General features: G+C 49.7%; 2 protein-coding genes across 2 annotated transcripts in view; both read right to left on the bottom strand.

Annotated features, from left to right (window-relative positions):
- RPL11 (ribosomal protein L11) overlaps positions 1–27440 on the bottom strand; it is a 197138-nt gene that overhangs the window by 142732 nt on the left and 26966 nt on the right. The window lies entirely within an intron of this gene.
- The window catches only part of LYPLA2 (lysophospholipase 2), a 293162-nt gene that overhangs the window by 240507 nt on the left and 25215 nt on the right, over positions 1–27440 (bottom strand). The window lies entirely within an intron of this gene.

Below are 27440 nucleotides of genomic sequence, written 5' to 3'. Positions count from 1 at the left end.
TCTCCACTAAGTACTAATGATGCTTTCTCTCACATGGCTGCATTTAGGGAGCTTTGGGAAAGTGAACTTGCTCATTCCCATGAGAGAGAGATGAAAAACTGCCCAGCTGAGAGGGGATGGGGTGGGGAGAGAAGGGTTCATGATGGGAGTCCCATGGCCATTGAGTGATGGGTGCAGAGAAGAGATCTGGACTCTGCCTTGTTATTTCCTGGATGAAGGGAAACCAGAGAGACTGGTGCAAGCTCGCCCAGCAAGTTGGGGGTTCAGGCAAGTTGAGAACTGAGTTTTCATGTCCCCTGAGATCTAGCAGTAGCTTTCCTCTTTATTGTCACTATAAACTATGTCTTTCTAGCAGGGGATGTGGTAAGAGTAGAGCCTCAGTTTGCCTCACCTGGTGCCCAGACATGGGTGGTGGTTGATAGACCAATTCCAGAAATGAATAAACTGATAACTGGGCCTGGTTTCATTTCCTTTTTGCTCTCTGGGCTGGCTTCCTTGCGGGCTTCCAAAATTGGAAAAAAAAAAGAGAGGAGGTCTCTCCTGAAAAGGATAAGAAAGATTTGGATGCTGGTTGGGAAGTACTGATACTAATCCCTTCTCTAACACTAGGTGGTTGTAGAGTCCGACCCTGAACAAGGAATGTGAGGCAGAGACTCCACAGTCCTCATTTCTGCTGGTATTTCTACACCACCTCCATTGGGAACCTATTCTGTAAGCATCCCTGTCCCTATTTCAGAAATGGGGAAAGGGAACTTCTGTGGGTAATGCTTCTGAACTAGGTTTCACAGCCCTTGAGAGGTAGAGATGGGATTTGAACTGTGACTTCAGTGACTTGACTGTGGTGAACAGGAGCAGGGCTGGGGACTGGCCATTCCTTGAGGCCAGGCCTGGAAGTGGAGCAGAGAGCAAGATCCCAACCCATGCCTTCCCCCACACCCCTGGTGGCTCCCCAGGTGGGCTTCACCAGGTGCCTGGCCTTACTGGAGATTCCTGTTTATGGTATGATCTCATCTGTGTGTTGGTCCCTGGCATGAATTACTTCAATATTTCATAACAAACAGGTCACGTCATCACCTTTAGTGCCTTAACCCTGGTGAGCTTTCTGGGGTGAACAGGGGCATGGGGGAGGAGGAGAACCTCTGCCATTGCCAACCAACCTCCCAGCCTGAGCAGTGGTTCTTAACCTGTTTTGTGTCCTGGTCACTCTGATCTGATGGAAGGTATGAATACTCTTCAAAAAATACACACACACAGAGCTCAGAGCAATAGCAGACTTCAGTCCTCATGCAAGAAACCCTTGCACCAAACCAAGTACAAAGCCTGGGTTGGGTCTATCTTCGATTGTTTTTTAGGTGTGCTGTGCTGGCTTTAGAGATGGCCATACAAGGGCACAAATCCCTGCTGTGTCACCTCCTAGCTGTATAACTTCAGGCTAGGGGCTTTGCCTCTCTTGAGCCCCAGTTTCTGCATCTGTAAAGGAAGCTGATTCTAAGGCAGCGGTTCTGAGGTGCTAGGCCCCACATTACACCATGAACTGCAGTAGAGCCAGGCATTGAGCTCAATGTCTTATACCCTTTTCTGCCACAGCACGTTGCCTCCTGCTGCTCGGAAGTTTCGGTACCATGGAAGGCTAAAAAGGGCTGCGGTGGTCATCTGCCGAGTGACCCTGAGCAAGCACTCCACCTCTCTGAGCCACTCTCTCCTGTGCCCTGCTGCCTCCCAGGACAGAAGATAATGGTGGGAAAGTTCTTTGAAATGCATCACACACCTACGAGGTATTATTAAGCTAATTCCAAGGAAATTGCCTGTCAGGACTCCCAGGACTGAGCTGTTCAGGCGGCCAGGACAAAAGATAGACCAGCATGCCAATCCATTAGTCATTAGAGAGTGAAAGCAATTTGGCCCTAGGTCAGAAAACTCCCAGAGAGAGGATAGTAGTGTCTTCTGTCATAATCACCTATGGAAGTGCCTGCCAGGTTCCAGACTATTTTATCTTCATTTTTGTTCTAATCTTCACAAACCACCATGATGAGTATCATTCCTGGTTTATAGAAAAGACTCAGAAAGGCTGAATAACTTGATCCAGGTCACACAGCAAGAAAGTGGCAGAGCAGGGTTTAGGAACCTCAGCTTCCTCTAGCTTCAAAGCTCATGTTCTTGCCTTCACTTCAGATTGGCTCTTTTCCCTCGCCATTCCCGGAGACTGGCATATGCTTGGTCCCCAGGGAGTGCTTGTCCCAGGGAGTGCTTGTGGAATGAAAGACCTAGGACTCCTCCTCATCTGTGAAAGGAGGATGTCGGTACCTCCCTTCCAGGTGTGTTGTTCGGATAAACCATAAGGCGCATAAAGTATCCACGAGGCTTCCTGAACTACAAGATTCACTGCTGAGTGTCTTGTGCAAATTGTCGCATGCGATCAGATTCAGAGCTGATCGCATCGGCTGTGAAATACATTTGGGAGGTGTCTTTGTTTCGTAAATAAACTAGCTCAGAACAGGTGAAGTAACTTGCCGGTGGCCACACAACTTCTAAGTAACAAAACCAGGATTCAAATTCATGCCTGTGATACCAGAAATGGTGCCCTTTCCAGAAAGCCAGTTATAGCTCTCTAGCTGTGGACACGCAGGACAACCTTCAATTATCTGTCTTCCCAGCCTCATCACCCCTCGTGGCCACCATTCTTCCCTATGCCCCAGGCTAAACCTGAAAACCTCCTGCCGCGGTCTTTCCCGCAGCGCTGCTTCCAAGGGCTCTCCTCTGCCCACTCCCGGACCTCCCCGGAGACAGCCGCTCCCCACCGGCGGCTCTGCGGCGCCCGGGCTGGGGCAGAGCCTCGGCCCACGTGGCCCGGAGCCCGGCGGGGCGGAGCGGAGCCGAGCCGGCCCCGCCTCCGCCCCGCCCCTCCCCTCCCGGCGGGCCCCCCCTCCCCCGCGGGCCCTGGGGGCCGCTCGCAGGTGTTCGTTGGCGCCCGGATGTCTGAGCTCTGGCTCCGCTCTGGCTCCGGCTCCCTCCGCAGCCTGCGGGCGGGGCTCGCAGCCCATCCGGAGCCTCGCGGCGCCCCCGCCGCTCTGCCAGCAGCGCGGCCTCCCGGTTCCCAGCCTCCCGGCCTGGGGGGCCCCCGACCCAGCGGAGTCGCTGACCCCACTGCTCTCCCGCTGCCCCCAGCTGCGCTTGGGCCGCTGCAGCCTCGGCACACCCCCACCCGCTTCCTGCCCCAGCCTCGAGGCCGCCCTGGTTCGCACCCGGTTCCTTCCTTCCTTCGTTCTTTCAGGCAACTCGCATTCCTCGAGCGCCTGCGACGTGCCCTGCACAGGGCCAGTCCGGCCTTCCGAGTGTGGCCCCAGGCCCGCTGGGCTCCTCCGGGAAGCCTCTGCCCTCTCGAGTCTCGTTCCCCACCTCCGCCCCTGTGTTCCGTGAGGTGCTTCGCTCAGAGTCGAGCAATTTAATTGTTCTCTGATTAGTTCTCCTGATAGGGGTCAGTCGGTGGCAAGGTCACGGAGTCTGTGACTGAGATCAGGGGTCAGAGCGTGGTCGGATTTGGGGTTTCGCCAGCCTGGGGCAGGCTTTTGGGATAAATGTGGGTAGTCAGGCTGTGGGGTCCATCTGTAGGCAGTGTCAGAGGCCAAGGTTAGTGCGTTTGTCTTTGGGTAGGGTCGGTGGGCAGTCGGGATCAGGGTAGTGAGACACCTTGAGACCGGGACTTGCGGGTTATCTTTGACAAACCAGATAAGGAGGGAGGAGTTATCTGAAGTCCCTTGAACTCATATACTCATATTCACCTCCTGCCGTGGCTGGGGGATGATCATAGGTGCCCCCGGCACCCCCACCCCACAACCTCCACTTTCCCAGCTGTGGAGCTGTCTTTCCATCGGGGGACGCCTCCTCTCCACACTGCCACCCTGCTTCTACTTTGTGCCCGATGTTGAAGGCAGAAACTCTCACTGGGCCAGTCCCATCAAAGGGAGCCTGGGCTTAGAGTGAGGGTGGCCAGGGTAGGAAGGCGGTAGGCTTCCTGGGGACCCCTACCCTGGATGCACCCAGGAAAGTCGATGTTCTTCCTTCGCTGTCTGAGTCATTTGTTATGAGTCTGAAACCTGTCAGGGATGGAAGGAAAGGCCGTTAGACGTCACAAATGTAGCCCAGAGAGGAGCAGGAGCCTGCTCAGGGATACAGCAAGTTGGTGTTCAGGTCGGGTTTGGAACAGCAGCCTCCCACTTTCCTACCCAAGGCTCTTTTCATGATGCTCTCGCTACCCTGAGTAGGGGTTGCTTTTCCCACTTTAGAGATGGGGCAGCAGAGGCCTGGGGAGGCCAAGAGGCCTCTTAGCTTGAGGATCTGCAAAAATGAAGTCAGGGAAGGGTGACTTCCCAAAGCGTTGTCTCTTGTCATTGCCCACCTAACCCCCTCCCTGCCACCCTCCTTAGGAGCAAATGGAACAAGGGTGGCCAAGTGTCGAGTTGGAAGGCGGGGAGGGAGAGAACACTGTAAGAACTGCTGGGGAAAAGCTTAGCTGGGCTCTTATGGAAACATATGGAACTCATTACCCGGAGTTGAGGTGGTCGCTGGCCAGCTGGCAATTGGTCCGTTTGGGGCTAAAAATGTGCCTTGTGTGGCAATGAGGGTACCCAAGGCACGGCAGACTCCCCCAAATAACCTGCCCACTCACTGATCCAAGTTATTCCTGAATCTTGTTTTGTTTCCTATGCCTGTGCCATTTCTTTTTTTCTTTTCTTTTTTTTTTTTTTTAACAGAGTCTCGTACTGTTGTCCAGGCTGGAATGCAGAGGCGCGATCTCAGCTCACTGCAAGCTCTGCCTCCAGGGTTCACGCCATTCTCCTGCCTCAGCCTCCCGAGTAGCTGGGACTACAGGCGCCTGCCACCATGCCTGGCTACTAAAAATACAAAATTTTTAGTAGAGAAGGGGTTTCAGCGTGTTAGCCAGGATGGTCTCCATCTCCTGACCTCATGATCTGCTGGCCTCGGCCTCCCAAAGTACTGGATTATAGGTGTGAGCCACCGCGCCTGGTCTCCTATGCCTATGCCATTTCTAGCATCAAAAAAAAAAAAGGGTTTCAGGGCCGAGTGCGGTGGCTTACACCTGTAATGCCAGCACTTTGGGAGGCCAAGGGGGGCACATCACCTGAGGTCAGGAGTTCAAGACGAGCCTGGCCAACATGATGAAACCTCGTCTCTACTAACAATACAGAAATTAGCTGGGCATGGTGGCATGTGCCTGTAATCCCAGCTACTCAGAAGTCTGAAGCAGGAGAACCCAGGAGGCAGAGGTTACAGTGAGCCGAGATTGTGCCACTGCACTCCAGTCTGGGCAACAGAGTGAGATTCCATCTCCAAAAGAAAAGAGTTTCAAGACATGCCACTGTAGGTTATGCAGGGAAGAGAATGAGAGATTGAGGACCATCAGAACAGACAACCATATTGCTCCATTCCCCACCCCACACCCACCCTGACTCTCTTCATCAGGTCCAGGGGCCACCTGGTCTTATAATGGGTCTATATCCAGTGTTCATGATCCCAGCTTCCACTGAGGGTTCATCCAGGTGGGCCCCAAGGGGCCTAGATGTTAATCCCTGTCAATCACATTTTCCACTGCAGGTTCAACTCCATATACAAAGAGAGCGGCAAGAAAGTGTTTCAAAAGAGGCCATTCACTAGTGGGCAGCATTTTATAGTCTATGTGGTAACATGGACTGGTTGGGGGGTACTTCCATTTCACCCACCTCAGGGCTCATAGGTGTCAGGGGACCTGCTAAAGGTCACCCGGGAGTAACTGTCAGAGCCACAGTCTCCAGGATGGCCTCCTTACCCAGTGCTTTGGATGTCTGCAGCTGTTTTGAAACTTTGTGCAAACCGATGGGTACTGCAGAGTTGGCCTCTTTCAGCCACAGAAGTAATCCTGTTACTTTCTCTCTGTGAGTCTGGGAAACATACAGACACTGGTTGAAACCTCAGCTTTGTTATTTACCAGCTGTGCTCTCACAGGTAAGAGTTTTGTTTTCTTTTTGTTTTTTTGAGACAGGGTCTCAATCTGTTCCCCATGCAGGAGTGCAGTGGCATGATCACTGCTCTTACTGCAGCCTTGACCTCCTGGGCTCGAGTGATCCTTCCACCTCAGCCTCCTGAGTAGCTGGGACTACAGATGTGCGCCAGCATGCCTGGCTAATTTTTTTTTTTTTCTTTTTTGTATGGTGTCTGGGCTGGTCTGGAACTCCTGGGCTCAAGCAGTCCTCCCACATTGGCTTCCCAAAGTGCTGGGATTACAGGTCTGAACCACCGAGCCGGGTCACAGGTAAGTTATATATCCTCTCTGAGCCTCACATGGTTGAATTGATGATTAAATTAGATGACATATGTAAAGCATCTGTACTTGGTAGGCTCCAGATGACTCCCACCACAGAGTTTGCTGGGCTTGGTGTCAGATTCCTAGCCTTATTCCTTCTTCATCTTTCCAGGGTGGCAATGTGGTTGGCATAACCCAGTCACAGCACCCCAGGACTCCTGTCCAGCATTGGCGCTCTGTATGTAGAGCAGAGCCCTTTCACTCAGCCTGGCAGTATCTGATCAGCGTCGCAGCCCAGTGGCTTGAGGAATAAATATAAACAGTGCAGGGACTAAAAGCAGAGCTCTGGTCCTGCACCTCCACTCCCAAGCTCTGCCACCCTGTACAGGCTCCTTCCTCTCTCTCAGCCTCAGTCTCCTTCTTGTAATACTGTGAGAACCCTATCCAGAGTTGTGTGTGGATTTACTGAATGTAAAGCACCTAAAAGCCTGCCAGGACATGGCAGGCACTCAAGAAGCATTACTAGACTCATTTGACACATGGAGAAACTGAGTCCCAGAGTGGGAAAGTGACTCAGGCAAAGATTCCTTCACAGAACTGGGGATAAAAATTCAGATCTTCAAGCTCCCAGTCAGTGTCTAATTACTACTTTCTCATTGTTGGAATTTGTAATTATTTCATGACAAGTGTGCTTTTGGCTGCTGAAGGGACAGCGTTTCAGAGGTGGTGAGCCTCGCCCGGCTCAGCCTGACCCAGAACCAGCTCACTCATGAAACTACCCTCTCTTGAAGAGAACAGGAGTTGTGGGGAGGAAGAACGTGGCCCAGAGGCCAGAGAACCTGGAGGCCAGGGTTGGTGTAACTGTGTAGGTAAGAGCAGCAGCTTCGTGATCAACCAGACCTGCATTCAAATCCTTCTCTGCCACCTCTTAGCTGTGTGACCAGCTACATGACACCACCTCCCTGAGCCTCAGGTTTTCATCTGTAAACTTTCAATGGTACCTCTCCCATAGGGCTGTTGTAGGAATTAAATAAGATAACAGAGGTAGAGTATCTGCTCCCAACTGGCAGCCCTTATAATTTCACGAACAGGAAGCAAAAGAGAAGCCAGCTACTTTTTTTTTTTTTTTTTTTTTTTTTTTTTTTTGAGACAGAGTCTCGCTGTGTCTCCCAGGCTGGAGTGCAGTGGCGCGATCTTGGCTCACTGCAAGCTCTGCCTCCCAGGTTCACACCATTCTCCTGCCTCAGCCTCCCGAGTAGCTGGGACTGCAGGTGTCCACCACCACACCCGGCTAATTTTTTTTTTTTTTAGTATAGAAGGGGTTTCACCAGTGTTAGCCAGGATGGTCTCAATCTCCTGACCTCATGATCCACCTGCCTTGGCCTCCCAGAGTGCTGGGATTACAGGTGTGAATCACCATGCCCGGCCTTTGTTTTTGTTTTTGTTTTTGTTTTGAGACAGAGTCTTGCTCTGTCACCCAGGCTGGAGTGCGGTAGTGCAATCTTGGCTCGCTGCAACTTCTGCCTCCCGGATTCAAGTGATTCTTGTGCTTCAGCCTCCTGAATAGCTGGGATTAAAGGCAGACACCATCATGCCAGGCTAATTTTTGTATTTTTAGTAGAGATGGGGTTTCACTGTGTTGGCCATGCTAGTCTTGAACTCCTGACCTCACGTGATCCACCTGCCTCGCCCTCCCAAAGTTCTGGGATTACAGGCGTGAGCCACCGTGCCTGGCTGGAGCCAGCTACTTCTTATCCTCATCCTTGTGTATAAATCTTGTTGTAAACTTTCAAACAATTTTTTGTTTTATTTTTTTTTTTTTACATTTGAGACAGGATGTGTCTCTGTCATCCAGGCTGGAATGCAGTGGCATGATCACAACTCACTGCAACCTCAGCCTTCCAGGCTCAAGTGATCCTCCCACCTCAGCCTCCCAAGTTGCTGGGACTACAGGTACCCATCGTCACACCCAGCTAATTTTTTTTTTTTTTTTTTGAGACGGAGTCTCGCTCTTTCGCACAGGCTGGAGTACAGTGGCGCCATCTCGGCTTGCTGCAAGCTCTGCCTCCCGGGTTCACGCCATTCTCCTGCCGCAGCCTCCCCAGCACCTGGGACTACAGGCGCCTGCCACTATGCCTGGCTAATTTTTTGTATTTTTAGTAGAGACGGGGTTTCACTATGTTAGCCAGGATGGTCTTGATCTCCCGACCTCGTGATCCACCCGCCTTGGCCTCCCAAAGTGCTGGAATTACAGGTGTGAGCCACCGTGCCTGGCCACACCCAGCTAATTTTTGTATTTTTAATGGAGACAAGGTTTTGCCATATTGCCCAGGCTGGTCTCAAATTCCTGGGCTGAAGTGATCCACTTGCCTTGGCCTCCCAAAGTGCTAGGATTACAGGTATGAACCACCTCACCTGTACTTGTTTTTTTTGTTTTTTGTTTTTTGTTTTTTTTTTTTGAGAAGGAGTCTGGCTCTGTGGCCCAGGCTGGAGTGCAATGGCCGGATCTCAGCTTACTGCAAGCTCTGCCTTCCGGGTTTACGCCATTCTCCTGCCTCAGCCTCCCGAGTAGCTGGGAACACAGACGCCCGCCACCTCGCCCGGCTAGTTTTTTGTATTTTTTTAGTAGAGACGTGGTTTCACCGTGTTAGCCAGGGTGGTCTCGATCTCCTGACCTCGTGATCCGCCCGTCTCGGCCTCCCAAAGTGCTGGGATTACAGGCTTGAGCCACCGCGCCCGGCCTCACCTGTACTTGTAAACTTTTTTTTTTTTTTTTTTTTTTTTTTTTTTTTTGAGGCGGTGTCTTGCTCTGTTGCCCAGGCTGAAGTGCAGTGGCGTACTCTCAGTTTACTGCAACCTCCACCTCCCAGGTTCAAGCAATTCTCCTGCCTTAGCCTCCCGAGTAGCTGGGATTACAGGCGCCCATCACCATGACTGGCTAATTTTTTGTATTTTTACCAGAGATGGGCTGGTCTTGAACTCCTGACCTCAAGTAATCCACCCACCGTGGTCTCCCAAGTTGCTGGGATTACAGGCGTGAGCCACTGCGCCTGGCCCTTGTTACAAACTTTTAATTGAACAAACAATGGATAGTAGAGACGTTCTAAGATTTGTCTAATGAAATGCTTTGTGGCCGGGCGCGGTGCTCAAGCCTGTAATCCCAGCACTTTGGGAGGCCGAGACGGGCGGATCATGAGGTCAGGAGAGACCATCCTGGCGCCGGTGAAACCCCGTCTCTACTAAAGAAATACAAAAAACTAGCCGGGCGAGGTGGCGGGCGCCTGTAGTCCCAGCTACTCTGGAGGCTGACGGAGAATGGCGTGAACCCGGGAGGCGGAGCTTGCAGTGAGCTGAGATCCGGCCACTGCACTCCAGCCTGGGCTACAGAGCGAGACTCCGTCTCAAAAAAAAAAAAAAAAAAAAAAAAAAAAAAAAAAAAAAAAAAAAAAAAAAAAAGAAATGCTTTGTGTTCCCATGCTCTTTCACGTACTAGCTGTGTCAACTTGAACAAGTGACTTAAGTTCTCAGTGTCTGCTAACGGTCCCTACACAGATGGTTGTTGTTGTGAGGCTTAGTTACCACACAAAATTCTTAGATTAGTGCCTGGCACATAATAAGAACCACAGCCCCCAAATGCTAGTTGTCATTCATTATCTTAGCATACCATGTGAAGCTTGTGTTCTTTTACATTCTATAGCCATCTGTATTTTAATATAAAATTGTGTTGTCTCTCTCTCTTTTATTTTTATTTTTTGAGTAAAACAGACATTTCAGAAAGATGTACCAGATTTTTATCACATGGCTTTGTGAGACACAGCACCCAGCCAACTTCACACACAGTCACACATATGCATGCATGAGCACACATGCATGCAGACACACACACTTTGACAAGGCATGCTACGCCGGGCTGCTTCCCAAATGGGCTGAAACAAGTCCTGTTGCCCTGAAGAACCGCCTGTCCCCTCTCCCGCCCACTCATCACGCTCCGTGGAGTGAGACAGGAAAGGGTGATTGGCTCACAGTGGCAGCATAGCCCTTGGCAAACCTCTTGGCAAACATGACTTGGGAGAAAGGACTGGCTCCAGCTCTTATCCCAAGTGTCAGAGCCTCGGTCCCAGCCCTGACTCGATGCCCTCCTTTGCTGTGCAACCCTGGCCATGTAACTTCACTTCTCTGAACCCCAGCTTTGTCTTTTGAAAGGGAGCTAACTGTTCCTACCTCTCGGGGTTATGAGGATTTGACAGACACATGGAAAATGCCTGGCATGTCGCTGTTGCCCCATAAGTGAGAGCTCTCAAAAGTCTGGCTCCTTTTTTAGCTCAGTAAAAGCTGTCTTTTATAGTCTTTAAGAAAATGGGGCCTGTAATCCCAGCACTTTGGGAGGCCGAGACGGGCGGATCACGAGGTCAGGAGGCTCATGCCTGCTAAATCCCCGCACTAAAAAATTTGGCGGGCGGGACTTGGGAGGCTGAGGCGGGTAAACCCGGGAGGCGGAGCTTGCAGTGAGCTGAGATCCGGCCACCGCACTCCATCAGACAGAGAGACTCCGTCTCAAAAAAAAAAAAAAAAAATGGGGCTGGCCGGGCGTGGTGGCTCATGCCTGTAATCCCAGCACTTTGGGAGGCTGAAGGGTGGATCACGAGGTCAGGAGATCAAGACCATCCTGGCTAACACAGTGAAAACCCGTCTCTACTAAAAAAATACAAAAAAATTAGCCGGGCATGGTGGCGGGCTCTTGTAGTCCCAGCTACTCGGGAGGCTGAAGCTGGAGAATGGCGTGAACCCAGGAGGCAGAGCTTGCAGTGAGCTGAGATCGCGCCACTGCACTCCAGCCTGGGCGACAGCTCAAGACTCCATCTCAAAAAAATTGAATAAATAAATAAATAAAAATAATTAATAAAATGGGGCTATGGTCTATGTGCCTTACATAATTAATAGACTTTATTGCTTTTTGATGTATCTGTTAATCCAATAAAGGTGTTTGTCTCCTAACACTATTTTATTTCATATTTTATTCATATTTTACAATGTCTGGGTAAGTCAATGGAGCCCACTAAACCTCAGTTTCCTTATTTCTAAAATGAGAAAGAAAAAACTTTCCTCAAAAGGTTGTTTGGAGAATTTAATGAGATGGTATATGTGTGTTCAGGAAGTTAAGAGATCAGTTTTTTTGCAGCCCCTTTTCTCTCACTAGGCTGAATTTCTCAAAGACAGAAGGGAGTTATTATTATTATTATTATTATTATTATTTTATTATTTTTGGAGACAGAGTCTCACTCTGTCATCCAGGCTGGAGTGCAGTGGCACCATCTCGGCTCACTGCAACCTCCACCCCCAGGGCTCAGTGGATCCTCTCGTGTCAGCCTCCAGAGTAGCTGGGACTACAGGGAGAGAGTTTTATTGGCCTCTGTATCCCCATCATTGAATATGTAGTAATACATTTAATAATAGCAGTGACAGTGACAACAACTTTCATTTACTGAACACTTACTGTGTTCAAGGCTCTGTGCCAAGTGCCTTTTTTTTTTTTTTTTTTTTTGAGACGGAGTCTTGCTCTGTCGCCCAGGCTGGAGTGTAGTGGCACGATCTTGGCTCACTGCAAGCTCCGCCTCCTGGGTTCACACCATTCTCCTGCTTCAGCCTCCCCAGCAGCTGGGACTATAGGCGCACCCTGCCACGCCCAGCTAATTTTTTTGTATTTTCTTTTTTTTTTAGTAGAGATGGGGTTTCACCATGTTTAGCCACGATGGTCTCGATCTCCTGACCTTGTGATCAGCCCACCTCGGCTTCCCAAAGTGCTGAGATTACAGGTGTGGGCCACCACACCCGGCTACGTGCCTCTTAATAGAAGGACAAGTAATATACGTGTAAACGATTTGATTTTCTCTGCTGATGATTTAAACAAGAAGGAATTGTTTTACCTTTCCCTTGGGGAAGTTTTGTATTCCATACTGGAGACAAAGTTTATTCTTGGGCCATGTACATTGTTTCGCCAAATCAGTTGGATAAAAATTAGAGCAATCCGTAGTTTACTTACCTATAAAATGGGGCTTATGATTAACTTGACTCATGTAAAGGTGTCCCATAAATGGTACATAACTGACAATGGTTTTTGCTTACTCCTTCCTTTCCTCCACATGTACACACACCCTTCCTTGGGGAGAAGGCAGTGACTAGGAAAGATTTGAAACTGAGTGGCAGAGAGCTGAGTCCCTTCGCCCCTCTGGGATTCTGTTTTTCCTTGGCATAGCGTGGGAGATTTTTCTGGAATAATTTCCTGATTCTGAGACTCTCCAAGGCCTAGCTTAAGTCCTGCCTCCTTCAGAAAAATCTCCCTTAATCGCCACAGCACCAGAGTCTACTTACACAAATACCACATGCCCCTGTGATCACATGTTGCATATTCCAACTGTATTTAAGTCCTAGAAGATGGGATTGTTGTGTTAGTGTTTTGATTTCTGTTTTCCCAAACTCTCTCCTTTCTTTTCTCCCCTCCCCTCCCCTCTTTTCTTTCTGAGACAGGGTCTCACTCTGTCACCCAGGCTGGAGTGCAGTGGTGTAATCATAGCTCACTGTAGCTTCAAACTCCTGGGCTCAAGAGATCCTCCCACCTCAGCCTCCCAAGTCTGAGACTGCAGGTGCACACCACCACACCCAGCTACTTTAAAAAAAAAAATTTGTAGAGATTAGGAGGTCTTACTTTGTTTCCCAGGCTGGTCTTGAACTTCTGACCTTGTGATCCTCCTACCTCAGCCTCCCACAGTGCTTGGATTACAGGTATGAGCCACTGCGCTTGGCCAAGTACTTTCTTTTTTTGTTTGTTTTGTTTTGAGACAGTCTTGCTCTGTCGCCCAGCCTAGACTGTAGTGGCGTGATCTCAGCTCACTCCAACCTCCACCTCCCAGGTTCAAGCAATTCTCCTGCCTCAGCTTCTGGAGTAGCTGGGACTACAGACACCCGCCACCACACCTGGGATTTTTTTTTTTGTATTTTTATTTAGGCGGGGTTTCACCACATTGGCCAGGCTGGTCTCGAACTCTTGACCTCAAGTGATCTGCCCACCTTGGTCTCCCAAAGTGCTGGGATTACAGGTGTGAGCCACCATGCCTGGCCAGGTACTTCCTTTTCTTTTGAGGCAGGGCGGGTCTCACTGTGTCACCCAAGCAGGTCTTGAATCCAGGACTCAAGGGATCCTCCCACCTCAGTCTCCTGAGTAGCTTTCATCCTTTATAAACCTTTCAAAGTCTCCAAGTCATAGATGGAGCAGCTGAGACCCAGAAATAAGAAGGGCCTTGTCTAAGGCCACAGAGTGGGTAAAGAGCCAGTCCCACATCCCAGGGCCCCCCATCAACCCACCTGAGCTTAGGAACTCTCTGAGCACCTTCTTGGCACTAGGCTTTGTGCTCATTCCTTCCTCACACCAATTTTAAAAGTAGGTGTTGTTCCACTTTCCAGATAAGGACACGGAGACTCAGGAGGGTAAAATAACTTGCCCAAGTCACACAGCTAGTAAGGGACAGAATCATGACATGACTATCTGACTCCAAAATGCGTGCTTTTTAAATACCTGAAGGCCTCTGCAGTTTGGCTGTTTTGGAGCCTCAGATTTGCTTGAGTGGCTCAGTGGACAGCCTCTCTGAGTTTCTGTAGCGGTAGTGTTGTACCCCAAAGCAGGGAGTCGGTTACCAAGGCTGATGCCTGTGCCCAACTCCTGTCCCAGCAGCTGGGGTCCAGGGGTTCACAGAGCAGGCACTCACGGCCCCTGCTCTAGCAATGATCTGCGTGGCATGCCACCCCATCCCCAAAGCCCATTGTCTCCCCAGGAGACAATATGGAGAAAGGACCCAGACTAGTGGGCTGCCTGTATCCATCTGTAACCATGGAAACCCCTTAGGGAGATAATTCCAAAACCCTCCTTGCCGCCTCCCACCCTGCAGCTGTGCCTCCAGGAGCCCGGCCTCCAGCAGGAGGGGAATTACTGATAATTGCCGCTCCCCTAGCACTGCCACCACCAAATGGGACACAGCTGGACCCCCCTCCACAGGGATCTCCCCCACCCTCCCAGTCCCAGAATTGGTGTTGGTAAAGGGGCCTTGGATGGGTTTAAGGCCTAAGCTGTATTTCTTTTGCAAGAGTCAAAAGACCCTTGTGGTTCCGCACTGGTGAGATGTGTCCTTGATCCCACATTTGGGCATAGAGAAAAAAGGACTCAGCACAATTCTCAACCAGTGGCCTGGGAAGGGCTTAGGTCTTCAGTGCATGACTCCCCTCTGGCGGCCAGTTGCTGCAATTGTCAGAGAGGAGCACAAATGATGACCTCTTTTCCTGGGTATTTACTGTGGTCCAGATACACACACACATTAGATCTAATCCTTCCTACCTCTCGGTGAGGGGGGTCTTCTTGTCCTACTTGCACATGCTGAAGCCAAGGTGTCCAGAGAATATCCAGAGGAAGGATGACAAATTGGTTGCGAGGGTGAACCTGGACAGCCCTGGCTCAAAACCACCTCTACTGTCACCAGCCCCGTGGCCTTGGGCAAGTTACCTAAATGCTTGGAGTCTCAGTTTCTTCATCTGTAAAATGGGGGTGATGATAGCATACATCTCATGGGGGTGATATGAGGATCATATGTGTGAAAGTTTATGAGCCTTCAGAAAGGTGACCCACACATAGCAAATAAAATTCAGGGCCCTGACACACAGGCTGTCCTTCAGGCATAATCATTGAACTACACCCAGGCTCAGTTCTGTGGGGCTAATTGTGGCTTCCTCATAGGGCTGTTGTGATAATTAAGCAGATCTGGGCATGAATGTGCTTGCTTTGCAACTATTAGCTTTTTTTTTTTTTTTTTTTTTTTTTTTTTTTTTTTTAAGATAGGGTTTCCCTCTGTCATCCAGGCTGGAATGCAGTAACACAATCACAGCTCATTGCAGCCGTGACCTCCTAGGCTCAAGAGATCCTCCAGTCTCAGCCTCTTGAGGAGCTGTGACTACAGGCATACACCACCACGCCCAGCTAATTTTTAAATATTTTTGTAAAGACAGAGTCTCACTATGTAGCCCAGGCTGGTCTTGAACTCCTGGACTCAAGCCATCCTCTGGCCTTGGCCTCCCAAAGTGCAGGGATTATAGGAGTGAGCCACTGTGCCCGACTTCTTAGCATCATTTTTGATCTGCTTGTTTGGGAAGGAATAATCACAGGGGTGGAGTAGTGTAGGGGGCAGGGGGTGGGGGAGAGCAGTGGGTGAGCAAGTGAATTATAGGCCAGGTATGGTGGCTCACTCTTGTAATCCCAGCATTTTGGGAGGCTGAGGTGGGAGGATTGCTTGAATGTAGGAGTTCGAGACCAGCCTGGGCAACACAGCAAGACTCTATCTCTAAAAAAAGAGAAATAAAGGAAAGAGAAAGAATGGGGGGGGGGAAGGGAGGGGGAGGAAGAGGGGAATGGGGAGGGGAAGAAAAAAGTGAGTTATGTCTCTCTCCGTGAGCCTGGAGAAGGTACATGACAATTCTGGCTCCTGTGACTACCTCCTTGGCCTCACAAGGCCCCCACTCACCATTTCCCCCCAGGCAGAGTTACAGAAGGACTGTGACAGTGCACAGACTTTCTTGGAAAGTCTCTTGGAAACAGATTGTGAGTGATCTTGCACCTATTCCAAAAAACCTTTCATTGGCCAGGCCGTGTGGCTCACGCCTGTAATCCCAGCACTGTGGAAAGGCAAGGCAGGCGGATCACCTGAGGTTAGGAGTTCGAGACCAGCCTGGCCAACATGGTGAAACTGTCTCAACAAAACATACAAAATTAGCCAGGCGCAGTGGCTCATGCCTATAATCCCAGCACTTTGGGAGGCCGAGGTGGGCAGATCACCTGAGATCGGGAGTTTGAGACCAGCCTGACCAACATGGAGAAACCCCATCTGTACTAAAAATACAAAATTAGCCGGGTATGGTGTTGCGTGACTGTAACCGCAGCTACCCAGGAGGCTGCAGCAAGAGAAACACTTGAACCTGTGGGAGGCAGAGGTTGCAGTGAGCTGAGATTGGGCCACTGCACTCCAGTCTGGGCGACAGAGCAAGACTCTATCTCAACACAGACAAACAAAAAACCTTTTGTTGAGTTTAGTTCAATAAGCAATTCTTGTGCTTGTACTCTGCAGTGGGTACTATGCTGGATATTGGGGTGTGAAAATTAAAAAGACAAGGAAAAGCTTAAATCTGGTGGTGGGGTGGGGAGGAAGACAGAACATTAAAACAACTGTAATTACAATTGCAAAACGATGATAGAGGGCCAGCATGGTGGCTCACCTGTGTAATCCCAGCACGTTGGAGGCCAAGGCAGATCACTTGATTCCAGGAGTTCAAGACTAGTCTGGGCAACATGATGAAATCCCTTCTCGCCGGGCGCGGTGGCTCAAGCCTGTAATCCCAGCACTTTGGGAGGCCGAGACGGGCGGATCACGAGGTCAGGAGATCGAGACCATCCTGGCTAACACAGTGAAACCCCGTCTCTACTAAAAATACAAAAAACTAGCCAGGCGTGGTGGCGGGTGCCTGTAGTCCCAGCTACTCGGGAGGCTGAGGCCGGAGAATGGTGTAAACCCGGGAGGCGGAGCTTGCAGTGAGCTGAGATCCGGCCACTGCACTCCAGCCTGGATGGCAGAGCGAGACTCCGTCAAAAAAAAAAAAAAAAAAAAAAAAAAAAAGAAATCCCTTCTCTACAAAAACAAACAAACAAACAAACATACAAACAAAAACGAAGATAGATTGAGATTCCTAACAAGAGGTGGGGTGCAGGGCTCAGGGTCAGCTTCCAAAAGATGGCTGGCATAATCTACCACCATCCCCACTGTGGCCAACACCAAAACCACCTCGATTTCAAAACTGAATGTCTTATTTCAAAAGAGATCTGGGCTGGGTGCGGTGGCTCATGCTTGTAATCTCAGCATGTTGGGAGGCTGAGGTGGGCGGATCACTTAAGGTCAGGAGTTCAAGACCAGCCTGGCCAACAAGGTGAAACCCTGTTTCTACTAAAAAGAAAAAAAACAGCACAAAAATTAGCTGGGCATGGTGGTGGGTGCCTGTAGTCCCAACTACTCGGGAGGCTGAGGCATGAGAATTGCTTGAACCCAGCAGGTGGAGGTTGCAGTGAGCCAAGATCATGCCACTGCATTCCAGCCTGGGTGACAGAGCAAGACCCTGTCTCAAAAAAAAAAAAAAAAAAAAAAAAAGCCTGGGCACAGTGGCTCACGCCTGTAATCCCAGCACTTTGGGAGGCCGAAATGGGCAGATCACGAGGTCAGGAGATAGAGACCATCCTGGCTAACACGGTGAAACTCCGTCTCTACTAAAAAAATACAAAAAAATTAGCCAGGCCTGGTGGCGGGCGCCTGTAGTCCCAGCTACTCAGGAGGCTGAGGCAGGAGAAGGGCGTGAACCTGGGAGGCGGAGCCTGCAGTGAGCTGAGATCACGCCACTGCACTCCAGCTTGGGCGACAGAGTGAGACTGTCTCAAAAAAAAAAAAAAAGAGTTCTGAGTCATTTTTCAATGTTAGCAGTTGAGTTAGATTCTTTTTTTTTTTTTTTTTTTTTTTTTTTGAGACGGAGTCTCGCTCTGTCACCCAGGCTGGAGTGTGGTGGCCGGATCTCAGCTCACTGCAAGCTCCACCTCCCGGGTTCACGCCATTCTCCTGCCTCAGCCTCCCGAGTAGCTGGGACTATAGGCGCCCGCCACCTCGCCCGGCTAGTTTTTTGTATTTTTTTTTTTTTTAGTAGAGACGGGGTTTCACCGTGTTAGCCAGGATGGTCTCGATCTCCTGACCTCGTGATCCGCCCGTCTCGGCCTCCCAAAGTGCTGGGATTACAGGCGTGAGCCACCGCGCCCAGCCAAGTTAGATTCTTAATTTTGTCCCAGGTTTCTGTTTTCTTAGCCTGAGGAGTTAAAAATGCACCCTTTTAAAATTGAGTGCTGTTTAAGATCACGTGGGGGATATGGCAGTACACAGCATTCTCAATGATTTGTTTATCTGGTTTACGAAAGAAAAGAAGGAAGAAACTTGTATCTGAGAGCAGAACAGTTTTTTTCTGGTGGCAGAGGTGGAGAGAGACATGACAAGCAGGGAGCACAGCATGGGCAACAGGGAGAGCTGAGAGGTCAGAGGGGGAGTTAGGAAGAGTGTGTTTGATTAGAACATAAGGGGGCCGGGTGCGGTGGCTCACACCTGTAACCCCAGCACTTTGAGAGGCCGAGACGGGTGGATCATTTGAGGTCAGGAGTTCGAGACCAGCCTGGCCAACATGGTGAAACTCATCTCTACTAAAATAAAATTAGCTGGGCAGTAGTGGTGCCTGCCTGTAATCCCAGCTACCTGGGAGCCTGAGGCAGGAGAATCGCTTGAGCCTGGGAGGCAGAGGTTGCAATGAGCAGAGATTGCGCCACTGCACTCCAGCCTGGGCGAGAGGGTGAGAGCCTGTCTCAAAAAAAAAACAAACAAACAAAAACCTAAGGCCTATGTGTGAAGGGTCTGAAGATCAGAAGGACCTGGTGGTGGGGGTGGCTGGGCCATAGTGGGGAGCTGCTTGCCAGACCTTGAGCTAGAGAGAGACAAGGTCAGGTGTGTGTGTTACAGAGATCCCTCTGGAAAAGAAGGGAATAAACCGACAATTACAGGAATTATAGGTGGCATTATCCCCAGGAGGCGCTGAGCAGCTCTGCTGGGACCTGACTCCCGCATGGGATGTCCCTCTTCCCGCATGGGATCACCTCCATGGGACCCAACAGCTGTGAAAAACTTTCCCAGGGCCTACAGACATCTGGAAAGAATCTGGCCAGTCTAGTAGCCCTGGCCTTCTCAGCGGGGCTGCATCTTTCACATCCTGTTTCTCCTCCCCAAGCCCATAGCGGGTGAGTTACCTTGTTGATGAGAAGAAAGACTACTCGCAGGCTTTGGCAGGTGCCGGAGTTCACCTCTAGGTGGCAGCCTTCACCTTTCAGCCCCACCAGCTTCCAGCCAAAGGTCTGAGAGAAGGGAAAACAACTAACGAAGACGCGGGAGGACCCACCAGGCGCGGCAGGCATATTCACGGAGCTGCACAGCCACCCTCTCAGGCACACGTCATTCTCTCCATGTCACAGCTCAGAGAAGTGAAGTCACTGGTCCAAAGTCACACAGATGGGTGGGCACGGTGGTAATTGGCCTCTCTGAGCCTCCAGGTTCTTAATCTGTACAGAGACTGACCCGTTCCTAGCAATCACTAATCTACTTTTTTTTTTTTTGAGACAGAGTGTTGCTCTGTCCCCCAGTCTGGAGTGCAGTGTTGTGATCTCCGCTCACTGCAATCTCTACCTTCCGGGTTCATGCAATTCTCCTGCCTCAGCCTTCCAAGTAGATGGGATTACAGGCATGCGCTACCATGCCTGGCTAATTTTTGTATTTTTAGTAGAGACAAAGTTTCACCATGTTGGCCAGGCTGGTCTGGAACTCTTGACCTCAAGTGATCCACCCACCTCAGCCTTCCAAAGTGCTGGGATTACAGGCGTGAGCCACAGCTCCCAGCCTCTTTTTTTTTTTTTTGAGACAAAGTCTCACTTGGTTGCCCAGGCTGGAGTGCAGTGGCACAATCTCGCTTCACTGTGACCTCTGCCTCCCGGTTCAAGCGATTCTCCTGCCTCAGCCTCCCAAAGTGCTGGGATTACAGGTGCCTGCCACCATGCCCAGCAAATTTTTGTATTTTTAGTAGAGATGGAGTTTCACCATGTTGGCCAGGCTAGTCTCAAACTCCTGACCTCAGGTGATCCGCCCGCCTCGGCCTCCCAAAGGGCTGGGATTACAGGTGTGAACCACCAAGCCCAGCCCCACTAATCTACTTTTTGTTTCTATAGATTTATTTATTCTAGCCTGTAATCCCAGTACTTTGGGAGGCCAAGGTGGGCGGATCACCTGAGGTCAAGAGTTCAAGACCAGCCTGGCCAACAGGGTGAAACCCATCTCTACTAAAAATGTAAAAATTAACTAGGCGTGGTAGTGCACATCTGTAGTCCCAGCTACTTGGGAGGCTGAGGCAGGAGAATCCCTTAAACCTGGGAGGCAAAGGTTGCAGTGAGCCGAGATCATGCCACTGCACTCCAGCCTGGGTGACAGAACAAGACTCTGTCTCAAAAAAAAAAAAAAAAAAAAAAAAAAAAAAAAGGCCGGGCGCTGTGGCTCAAGCCTGTAATCCCAGCACTTTGGGAGGCCGAGACGGGCGGATCACAAGGTCAGAAGATCAAGACCATCCTGGCTAACATGGTGAAACCCCGTCTCTACTAAAAAAATGCAAAAAACTATCCGGGCGAGGTGGCGGGTGCCTGTAGTCCCAGCTACTCGGAGGCTGAGGCAGGAGAATGGCGTAAACCCGGGAGGCGGAGCTTGCAGCGAGCTGAGATCCGGCCATTGCCCTCCACCCTGGGCGACAGAGCGAGACTCTATCTCAAAAAAAAAAAAAAAAAAAAAAAAAAAAAAAAAAAAGATTTATCTATTCTGGATATTTCACTAAATGGGATCGTACAAACGTGGCCTTTCGTGTCTGGTTTCTTTCACTTAGCATAATGTCTTGAAGAGTCTTCCATGTCATAGCATGTATCAGTACCTCATTCCTTTTCATGGGGCCAGATGTGGTGGTTCATGCCTATAATCCCAACGCTTTGGGAAGCTGAGGCAGGAGGATTGCTTGAGCCCAGGAGGCCAAGACCAGACCATGCAATATAGTGAGACCCCCATCACTATTAAGAAAAAAAAGAGAAGGCCGGGCGCGGTGGCTCAAGCCTGTAATCCCAGCACTTTGGGAGGCCGAGACGGGTGGATCACGAGGTCAGGAGATCGAGACCATCCTGGCTAACATGGTGAAACCCCGTCTCTACTAAAAAATACAAAAAACTAGCCGGGTGAGGTGGCAGGCGCCTGTAGTCCCAGCTACTCGGGAGGCTGAGGCAGGAGAATGGCGTAAACCCAGGAGGCGGAGCTTGCAGTGAGCTGAGATCCGGCCACTGCACTCCAGCCCAGGTGACAGAGCGAGACTCCGTCTCAAAAAAAAAAAAAGAAAAAAGAAAAAAAAGAGGCCGGGCGCAGTGGTTCACACCTTAATCACCGCACTTTGGGAGGCAGAGCCAGGCGGATCACAAGGCCAGGAGATAGAGACCATCCCGGCTAACACGGTGAAACCCTGTCTTTACTAAAAATACAAAAAATTAGCTGGGCACGGTGGCAGGCACCTGTAGTCCCAGCAGACTGTAGTTCACACCAGAATGGTGTGAACCTGGGAGGCGGAGCTTGCAGTGAGCTGAGATCGTGCCACTGCACTCCAGCCTGGGGGACAGAGCGAGACTCCGTCTCAAAAAAAAAAAAGAATAAAGAAAAAAAAGAAGGCTGGGTGTGGTGGCTCACGTCTGTAATCCCAGCACTTTGGGAGGCCGAGGTGGGTGGATCACCTGAGGTCAGGAGTTCGAGACCAGCCTGGCCAGCATGGTGAAACCCTGTCTCTACTAAAAATACAAAAATTAGCCGGGTGTGGTGGCGTGCGCCTGTAGTCCCAGCTACTTGGGAGGCTGAGGCAGGAGAAGGGTGTTAACCCAGGAGGCAGAGCTTGCAGTGAGCCAAGATCGCACCACTGCACTCCAGCCTGGGCGACAGAGGGAGACTCCGTCTCAAAAAAAAAAAAAAGAAAGAAAAGAAAAAATTACATTCCTTTTTTTGGCTGAATAATATTCTGTTATATAAATATACCACCTTTTTTTTTTTTTTTTTGAGGCAGGATCTTGCTGTGTTGTCCAGGCTGGGATGCAGTGACATGACTTCTGCCTCCCAGGTTTAAGCAATTCTCTCACCTCAGCCTCCCAAGTAGCTGGAACTACAGGTGCAGGCCACTACACCCAGCTAATTTTTGTATTTTTTTGTAGAGATGGGGTCTCGTCATGTTACCCAAGCTGGTCTCAAACTTCTGGGCTTAACTGATGCACCTGCCTTGGCCTCCCAAAGTGCTGAGATTACAGGTGTGAGCCACTGTACCTAGAATTTTATGTATTTAACAAACATTCATATAGTGTTTACTACTTGCCAGTCAGTGTTAGAAAAGCCCACGAACCCATCTTCCAACAATTTTCCAGTAAAAGGGTTACCACTAGCAGAACTTCCTTAAAGCAATAGCTTGTTTCTCTTTTTAAAAAATAACTTTTTTTTCTCCAATCTAATACATGTTTATTGTAGAATAGGAGAAGCACAAAGAAGATGGAGTAGGGACTTTTCTTCCTTGTTTCCCATAGCTCTGATCTGATTTCTCTGTGATTTGGGATTCGTGTGAACAGGTGACACACTGAGGAGCCTGGGACAGGGGATATGTACCTTCAGGAAGTCTGTCAAGCAGTTTGTATTGTGATTAATAGGACTTTGAGCACAGGGAATCTGCGGAATTTTTCAGGAGAAGATATACCAGCTGGAATGGAAGTTTGCTTTAGTTTGGGGATTTTTCCAGGGCTATCTGGGGTTGCCTGAAACAGGAACTTCCTCACTTACCTGCTCTGTGGCAAGTCATGGCTTCCTCATCTGGAAAATAGTACTAAGTATCCCTTACTCATCCAGTTGTGGGGCACAGTCTTTCCACTTCCGACAGTGTCTGCAGCACTGGAACCCCTGGTTCATTAGCAGAATGTACCCTCCTTCACATGGGGTTTTGGGGCTGAGTTCATTGTTCACAATAGTGCAGTGCCTTGGGAGACAGAGATCTGAGTTCAGGTCCTGATTTCATCTTTTTTTTTTTTTTTGAGACGGGGTCTCGCTCTGTTGCCCAGGCTGGAATACAGTGGCGCAATCTTGGCTCACTGCAAGCTCCGCCTCCCGGGTTCACACCATTCTCCTGCCTCAGCCCCCCAAGTACCTGGGACTACAGGCGCCCGCCACCACGCCCGGCTAATTTTTTGTGTATTTTTAGTAGAGACGGGGTTTCACCGTGTTAGCCAGGATGGTATCGATCTCCTGACCTCGTGATCCGCCTGCCTCGGCCTGCCAAAGTGCTGGGATTACAGGCTTGAGCCACCACACCTGGCCGATTTCATGTTTAAACGGTTGTCAAGTTCCTTTACATATTTCAGTCTCATTTTCCTCATCTGTCCAAAATGTACCTGTGTTACAGGGTAGTTGGGAGGTTTCAAGAAAATAATGTATGTAAAATACCTAGCTGGGTGTTTATGCCTAGGAAGTTCTCAGGAAATGTGAGCTATTATCATTTATTTCAGGCCTACTTTGTGCCTGGCATCTCAGGGGAGGAAGGCACAAAAGTGAAAACAAAGCCTGGGTCCTGCCCCCAAGGAGTTTGAAGCTTTGTTGATAGGTAGACTAGAGTAAAAGGGTCTTACGCACTGGAGGTCGGATCAGAGACATAAGAACAACTGCCAATTCTTTTTTATTATTATTATTATTATTTTGAGACGGAGTCTGGCTCTGTCGCCCAGGCTGGAGTGCAGTGGCGTGATCTGGGCTCACTGCAAGCTCCGCCTCCCGGGTTTACACCATTCTCCTGCCTCAGCCTCCCGAGTAGCTGGGACTATAGGCGCCTGCCACCTTGCCCGGCTAGTTTTTCATATTTTTTAGTAGAGACAGGATTTCACCGTGTTAGCCAGGATGGTCTCGATCTCCTGACCTCTTGATCCGCCCGTCTTGGCCTCCCAAAGTGCTGGGATTACAGGCGTGAGCCACCACGCCCGGCAACTGCCAATTCTTGAGGCTCTTTATGAACCAGGTTCTGTGCTGAAAGCTTTATATGCATTATCTCATGAGATTTCCTCACAATCCTATGAGGTAAGTGCTATTAGGATTAGAAAATCAAAGATCAAAGATCAGAGAATCTTTTAGGAAATTTGTGTGGGTCACACAGCTAATAGTGTCAGGGCCTGGGTTTGAACCCAGGGGTGTCTGACTTCAGATTCTTTACTCCTTCTACTCCATTTGAGTTGGACCTTGAAGGATGAGTCAGATTTGGGCACATGGGGATGGAGGAGAGGAGGGGCCTGGAGAATAGGAGGATATGGAGCCAGGTAAGCAAAGCCTGGGAGATGGGAAAGTGTAGGGCATGTATGACAGAAACTCTGAGGTTTTATTTTTTTGAGACAGGGTCTTGCTCTGTGACCCAGGCTGGAGTACAGTGGCATGATCTTGGCTCAGTGTAACCTCTGCCTCCTGGGTTCCAGCGATTCTTCTGCCTCAGCCTCCCGAGTAGCTGGGATTACAAGCATGCACCTCCATGCCTGGCTAATTTTTTTTTTTTTTTTTTGTATTTTTAGTAGAGACGGATTTTTGCCATGTTGACCAGGCTGATCTCGAGCTCCTGGCCTCAAGTGATCCACCCACCTTGGCCTCCCAAAGTGCTGGGATTACAGGCATAAGCCACCGCGCCCGGCCTGTTCATTTATTTTGAGACAGTCTTACTGTGTTGCCCAGGCTGGAATGCAGTGATATGATCATGACTCACTGCAGCCTTGACCTGGGAGGTTCAGGTGATCCTCCCACCTCAGCCTCCTGAGCAGCTGGGATTACAGGTGTGTGCCACCACTCCCAGCTAATTTTTCTATATTTTGGAGAGACAGAGCTTTACCATGTTGCCCAGGCTGGTCTCGAACTCCTGGGCTCAAGAGATCTGTCCACCTTGGCCTCCCAAAGTGCTGGGTTTACAGGCCTGAACCACTGTGCCCGGCCTGAAACTGCAAGTATTTAGTCTGGTTCCATGTGAGGGCCTCTTTTGGTCCATTTCACAGAAATCTTAGCCAAAATATATTAAGTACCTACCATGCATCTGACATTTCTCTAAGGACTTTATAACCAACACCTTACTAAATCCTCACAGTAAGTGGAGAGGTCACTTGTGCACCCCCATTTCAAAGATGAGGAAATTGAGGCTCAGAATGGTCCACCGACCTGACCACGATCACAATGCTAGGAATGAATGGGGCAGGAATTCAAGCTCAGGGAGGCAGATTTCAGATCTGTGCCCCACACCTCTTGCGAGAATTAGTTCCCAGGCAGTGAAACTCTAAAGCCAGCCCCAGCTGCCCGAAACTCAACCACAGAGAGCTGGCTCTCAGCCCCTCACTGGCTTCCAGCCCCTCACTGGCTCCCTTCTTTTCTCCCAGCTCCACCCTGCCACCCCCATTTCCCTCCCTGGCCCTGGGGCACTGCTCCTTCCCCAAACCTGCTCCACCACAATTCCTTCCAGGTTCCCTCATCTGTAAAATGGGGATAATAATAGTGTCTGCCTCAGGGTAGTGTTGTGAGGATCAGAGGAGGGGCTCAAGGTGCTTAGAACCCAGCTTATAGTAGGTTCTCAATAAAAATCAGTGACCTCACCACCACTGTCATTTAAGTAGTGTCTCTGAAGTCCTCTGAAACTGACTGACTGATAGCATTATCCACATTTGATGGTTGGGGAAATTGTGGTTAAGAGAAGTGAAGCAGCAGCTGTCCAGTGTCACTTAGCTAGGAAGTAGAGAGCGGGACTTAATCTGGGCTTCCTGATTTTCTGACTTCAGATCTCATTAACTTCTCTTATTCTTTGCAGCCAGGCAGATGAGTGAATCATAATCAGTATTTATTACCTGCCTTCTGCACTCCAGCCAGGCCCTAGATGCTAAAGGGCATTCTAGAGAGATCTGACCTAGATTCTTGAAGGAGCATAGAACCTAACTGATAAACAAGGTATGAAAACAAAGCCTCGTTTTGTTGAGGTAGAACACACAAAGGGTCCCAAGAGGGCAAGAATCATTTGACTGAGAGGAAGCAGTCAGGGGAGGCTTCTTGAAGGAGGTGAAGTTTAAGCTGGGCCGCAAAGGACCAATGAGATACGTAGACTAGAGTAAAAGGGTCTTATGCACTGGAGATAAGTTCAGAGATGTGACCGGGCGTGGTGACTCACACCTGTAATCCCAGCACTTTGGGAGGCCGAGTAGGGTGGATCGCCTGAGGTCAGGAGTTCGAGATCAGCTTGGCCAACATGGTGAAACCCCGTCTCTACTGAAAATACAAAAATCAGCCAGGCATGGTGGCTGGTGCCTGTAATCCCAGCTACTTGGGAGGCTGAGGCAGGAGACTCACTTGAACCTGAGGCAGGAGAATTGCACCGCTGCATTCCAACCTGGTGACAGAGTGAGACTCTGTCTTAAAAAAAAAAAAAAAGTCAGAGATATAACAACATCTGCCAATTCTTGAGCCTCCTTATGATCCAGGTTCTGTGCTGAAAGCTTTATATGCATTATCTCAGGAGATTTCCTCATGATCCTATGAGGTAAGTGCTATTAGGATGAGAAAATCAAGGATCAAGGATCAGAGAATTTACAAAATTTGCCTAGGTCACACAACGAATAAAGTGTCTGGGCCTGGGTTTGAACTCAGGGCTGTTGGCCACACAGCCTGGGCTCTTAATCATCATGGGTTATTGCCACCTTGTCCTCAACCATCTAATGAGGAAATAAGCTGTGGACTGTCTCTGGAGGGTTTTGAATGCCAAGGCTCAGACTTGCATAAAAATCACACAGCACCAGGCAAGAATCAGACCTGGAATGTAGCAGCAGCTTCTAGCAGCTTTACCACTCACTACCAAAGGTTGCTTCTCTGAGCCTCTCTAAACTGGAGTGGTGAGGAATATATTATCAGCAATGAAGATTTTTGAATGAGGCAGGGAGGCTCTTGTGACACAAGGATTGTTTAAAAGAAACCTGGAGATGTTCAAACATTTACTGAGTGTTGGGTCCTAAGAATACAACTGTGAATAAGACAAAGCTCTGCAGTGGGCCTCTGACCCTGCTGTGCCGGCAGGCAGCTTGGGAGGGTAGAAGAACCCCTTAACTGGAAAAACAAGGGCTCCAGAGCTGGGACCTGTCCCAGATTCCATTGCCAGCTCTCAAATCAGGGAATCTCTCTGTATGACCTTGGGCAAGTTACCCAGCCTTTCAGACTGTCAGTCTTTATCATGGGGATCATCATTCCTCTTCCCAGGATTGTTGGAATAAATTAAAACAACCCTTGTAAGGATCTAGCATGGTGCTTGGCATCCTGCAGGCGCTGAATAGATGTTAGTTTTCCCTATAAAGAAGTAGACTAGTTTGCCTCCATCCCTCACCCCT

This window comes from Macaca thibetana, chromosome 1 (assembly GCF_024542745.1).
Source record: "Macaca thibetana thibetana isolate TM-01 chromosome 1, ASM2454274v1, whole genome shotgun sequence".
NCBI lineage: Eukaryota > Metazoa > Chordata > Mammalia > Primates > Cercopithecidae > Macaca > Macaca thibetana.
This window is presented reverse-complemented; position numbering and strand designations above follow the sequence as displayed.